The following is a 5,530-nucleotide window of genomic DNA, read 5'->3' as shown; positions in this document are numbered from 1 at the left end:
TAATTGGAAAACCAGTTTTCTTAAGAAAGGTATTATTCCTTGAGGCAGGCTGTTTACATTAATCAACATTTCTCTATTACTTGTCAGTGTTTTGTAACAGTTTTTCAAGTGTCAATTGTAGCTTGCCAGTTCTGAAGTGTGGAGACTGCGAAGGGGGAAACCAGAATAACTCTGTCCCCATGGGGCTTTTTCTGTCATGGTGAAGCAGTTATTTTTAACATTTTCATTTTATATAATCATTGCTATGTGCATGGTGGCTGGAAATATTGTATGGACTGATTAGTCACTGTGTTTGAAAAGTCCTAGTTTCCCTGTATTTTCATATTTGTCTCTAAGGAAAGTTTTTCATGGGAGGTTGTAGATTTAATCTTTTCATATGCAAATGAGAATCTGTTTACCATTGTCACAGAAATTTTTCCTTTCAAATAAACATGATGGTGATAGGAAAATTTTAAAACATGCTAGTTACCATTAAATTTAAAAAAATGGATGCCACATTCCAACCATCACATCTCAGATTATGCCTTGTGGCTTTTCAGGACTTTTCTAGAAAACTATTTTTTTAAAAATATATTTTATTGATTTTTTACAGAGAGGAAGGGAGAGGGACAGAGAGCCAGAAACACCCATGAGAGAGAAACATCGATCAGCTGCCTCCTGCACACCCCCCACTGGGGATGTGCCCGCAACCCAGGTACATGCCCTTGACCGGAATCGAACCCGGGACCCTTCAGTCCACAGGCCGACGCTCTATCCACTGAGCAAAACCAGTCAGGGCTATTTTTTTTTAAATATATATATTTTTATTTATTTCAGAGAGGATGGGAGAGGGAGAGAGAGATAGAAACATCAATGATGAGAGAGAATCATTCACTGATAGGCTGCCTCATGCACACCCCCTACTTGGGATCCAGCCCACATCCCAGGCATATGCCCTGACCAGGAATCGATCTGTGACTTTCTGGTTCATGGGTCCATACTCAACCACTGAGCAACACTGGCCAGGCTATAAAACTATTTACTAGCATTTCATAAACATGTGCTTCTATGATTCCAGATGAGCATAACGTCATTGTTCAACATTTAGTGCTATTTTCATTTCGTTACAAGATTAATATTTAAAGCTTAGTTCACAGCAATAATCCATTTCAGCATTATATTTCAAAATATCAAAGAAACTTCCAAATCAAATTTATAAATTTCACTGCTAGGCTTAAGTGATGAAAAGGTGAGCATAACAATGATCTATAATGGGAATTAAAAAATTAAAATAAAATGTATTTGCTGCTACCTTATTTTTAACAAATAGTTTATTTTTTAGTAGATTTCCTGGTGATTCTGAGTTTGATGGCCCACAAAACGATGCATTAAAGGATTGCTAATGTAATGCCTTAATTTATTTAAAGATTACCATTTTCTATTAATTAATAACTAATGGATATTTGAGATTACAGAAAAAAATAAGTAAATATAAAATAGCATAAATAACAAAATAAAATTACTCAAAGATCCAGGGTAAAAACACTGGGTAATACTTTGGTTATTAATATGACAGGTTTTCCATGATCAGAAAAAAAAAAGAGAGAGATCACTTTTTTTTGTACCTTTGAAAACTGGAAACATTGCAAGCTAATCTTTTAACTCCAAAAGAAATTTCTATTTGACATATAAAGAAAAAGATGTAGACAATGAATCTAAAATTGTTCCCTAAACTTAAATATATATATATATTTTTATTTATTTTTACAGAGAGGAAGGGAGAGGGATAGAGAGTTAGAAACATCGATGAGAGGGAAACATTGATCAGCTGCCTCCTGAACACCCCCTACTGGGGATGTGCCTGCAACCAAGGTACATGCCCTTGACCAGAATCGTACCTGGGACCCTTCAGTCCACAGGCCAATGCTCTTATCCACTGTATTTTCAGAAATCAAACTTTTTATCATGAAAATATTCAAGCATACAGAACAGTTGAAAGAATAGTAAAATGAATAACTGCAGATTTTATCCCTAAATTCTATAACTGTATAGTTTTTGCTAAATTTGCTTTCTTTTGCTCCATACACACTTATTTGAAGCTGCCGGCATCATTTGAAGTTGCATGTTTCACCATGCACCTTCTCAGAATAACATCCCCGTAGGCAACCACAATATTCTTGCACCAAAAACTTAACCGTAATTCCATATTACTGAGATCCAGTCCACATTAAAATTGTCCAAAAACATCTTTCTTAATTGCTGGATTTTATTTATTTTTTGAACCAGGAGCCAATAAATATTCACTTATTGCATTTTCATCATGTCTTTGTTTTTAGGGAATAACCCTCCCACTCCCCCCCCACCCCCACACCTCTCTTGATATTTACTTTTTAAACAGTTCAGGACAGTTGTCTTGTGAAATGTCTCAACATTCTGTATTTGTGTCATTTGACTTGTTCGACTAGGCCTAGACTTGCCATTCTAGAATCCATGGGGGTATATGGAATATTTACTTGCCTTCTAGCCCCTTTCCATCCCCAGAGCTCACCTGCCTTCAACCATGAACACAAAGAGATCACAGATTAGCTGAACTCTGACTTTAACCCTTCAAAGAAATTGCTAACTCCAGGGAGAAAGTTATTTAAATGATACTGCTTAGGCAAAAGCTTTCAATATAAAAGGAAAGGTGTCTCAGTTTAATGTTATTTTCTAGCCAAGTCCAGAGCCTGTAGCAAGGTGGGTCAAGGCAAGGAGCAGTAAGGGGCTAAGGTCTGCTCTTGTTATGCGAATATGTAGGAAGGAGCATCAAAGGTGCTTCCTTTAACTACTTTTTTCTTTTGTCTACCAAATGCCCTTCAGCTTCTTTTGAGCTCAATGCTAAAATGAAAGAATAAAAAAATATATTATCACAACTTTTATCAGACTTTAGAGTAGGTTAAGGGGGGGTGGGAGTGGGGGTGGGGGTGAGGACAGTAGGTAGCTAACTTTACTGAGACCCATTATTATGGCCTGAGGCCCAGGCAGTATCTGATTTTGCCCCCAAATACTGTTCTTGCTTTTCAAGTACATCTCCCTAAGTGGACTTGAAAGCTCAGACGGAAAAGCCCTCTGCTTGAACTATTAAAAAAAAAAAAAATGACTAATGAATCTAATCTATTGGTGTGAAAATCCCAAATTAATCTCTCTGCATTTAAACACATAGGAGTGTGCCATACATGTGTACAAGACAGATGTAAACAGGCTTGGGAGGGGCGTGGATACACAGCACACGCAACCATAGCATTTGTATCTGCACTTCTATGATGGCTTATAAACACTGGCCATTTTGACCCAATACCTCTCTCTAGAAATCCAGACTTAAATAAACAAAAGTTCGGCCCCAGCAGAGGCGGTGTTCTTCTGCAGGCCAAGTGGTTTTTAAAAACATGATTGGCCAGCCAAGATGTTTATCTGCCTTGGTGCCTCACATTCTCAAACAGTTTATTTGAAAGCCTCCTGAATGGGTAATCTCCTACAAGTTTTGGGGCTTTAACAAGGTAAACAAATGGGTGGGCTGGGAAGGTAAACACTGCATTTCCTCCCAGGCTCATCCTCCACCCCCCAAATTCCGCTCCCTCAGCCCCAGCCTTTCCCTTTTCAAGCGTGGTCTCTTGTACCCTGTTAAAGTACTGAAATTGCAAAGGAGACATTTTTAATTATAAGTACTACAGTAATGAATTCAAGTACACTCGTTTATCATAAAGGGCTTTCCCATCTGTCTCTAAAGTATACTTAAAAAGGCTGTGTATTTGATAACATTAGCACCAAGCATCTTCCACATGTTAATGTTCAGCATTTTAGATGTTCACTCCCCCCATCCCCAAAGACACACTCGGTGGCTGTTCCAGAGAGAGTACACTTATCTCTGTGTTTGGGAGTGCCTGTGTGGTCTCTTCCTAATTTATTTGCACTCCAGTTCTCAGGGATAGCATCGCAATCCCCGTGGGCAAAGGGAGATTAGGGAATGGGGTTGTCTGCTTCTCCCCACCCAGACATAAAAGGGAAAACAACTTCCCTGAGCCCCACAAGTTCTTCTGGCCACTGTACAAATTGTTCTTGAGTGTGGAGGGTTTCCAAAAGCCCTAATTAGCAACTCACAGCAAACATTTCTTTGCATTAGCTAATGATCCGGCTACACTTGTAAGCAAACAGAACCAACATATCTAATCAATGCTGAAAAACCAACCGAATGCCTATTAAACATCTGGATGTAATTTTCTAGTTAGAACAAAATGAAAACATATGCAGGTTCCTTTGATCTGCGTCTTAACAAAAAATTGTTGATAAAAAAGCATACTGGTCAGTCAATGTGTCATTTTCATAAAGTCTGCTCATTTCTCTTCAAATGCTCCCAGTTTAATTTAGTTGGTTTCCTGCAATCTCTAATTTTACCATATTGTGTGAAACCACAAGAGATTCTTTGGATGTGATTTTATTTGAGGTTTTACTGCTCCATGGATCTGCTACTGATTTTTTTTCTTTTCTGCTTTCTCCCCTCCACCCACCCACCCCCGCCCCCATGCCCATCCTGTGCTTTTCTTTGGTAAAGAGGTGGGAAGGGAAGGTTATAAAGCAATTCTAGGGAAAAAACGTTTCTGTACCCAACATTCTTAGGTTTAAGAAACTCCCAGCTAAAAAAAAAAAGTCAAATGAGGAAATGTATACACAATAACTCACAGTTAAAAGATAGAGAATAGAGAAAATGTCAAAACATCCTTTAAAATTTGATATAATTATTCTTTATTTCAAATAAAAACATAATAAATTTAAAAGAAGATGCATCATTTCTATAACCAGCAGCCATAATTTTTCCTATTGCTCTATATGTAGCATTTAGTTTTTGTAATTACTTACACCAGGGGTCCTCAAACTTTTTAAACAGGGGGCCAGTTCACTGTCCCTCAGACTGTTGGAGGGCCAGACTATAGTTTAAAAAAAAAAAACTATGAACAAATTCCTATGCACACTGCACATATCTTATTTTGAAGTAAAAAAACAAAACGGCAAAAACACCTGCATGTGGCCCGAGGGCCGTAGTTTGAGGACATCTGACTTACACCATTGCTGAGCTGAGCATTTGATAATCAGCAACAAATGAATGTAAATATATACATATATGGAGATAAAATAAACAATCTGATGATCTTTTTGTTTCTTTTTCAGAAAATAAAAAGACAACTTTTTTCAGAGACAATTTTTTTTTTCCCTATGGAAGTTGAATGTTTAATATTATTTCATGTAAAACCATCATCAACCTATGAATATGTTAAAGGTAAAGAAGATTATGTTTAAAAGACTTTAAATAGAAGATCAAAATTATAGATTTCATGAGTAGGACCATTTTGTTTTAAACAGGCTGTAGGCAAATCTGCACATATATTATTTATTTAAAACGTAAGATTAAAGCTACTTGATTATTTAAACACCATCACTTATAATGCAGTTTGGTGAGAGTTTTTACAGTGTAATTATTACAGCATGACAATCACAGAGAAAATATGACCTTGAAAAG

This window comes from Eptesicus fuscus, chromosome 15 (genome assembly GCF_027574615.1).
Source record: "Eptesicus fuscus isolate TK198812 chromosome 15, DD_ASM_mEF_20220401, whole genome shotgun sequence".
Taxonomy (NCBI): domain Eukaryota; kingdom Metazoa; phylum Chordata; class Mammalia; order Chiroptera; family Vespertilionidae; genus Eptesicus; species Eptesicus fuscus.
This window is presented reverse-complemented; position numbering follows the sequence as displayed.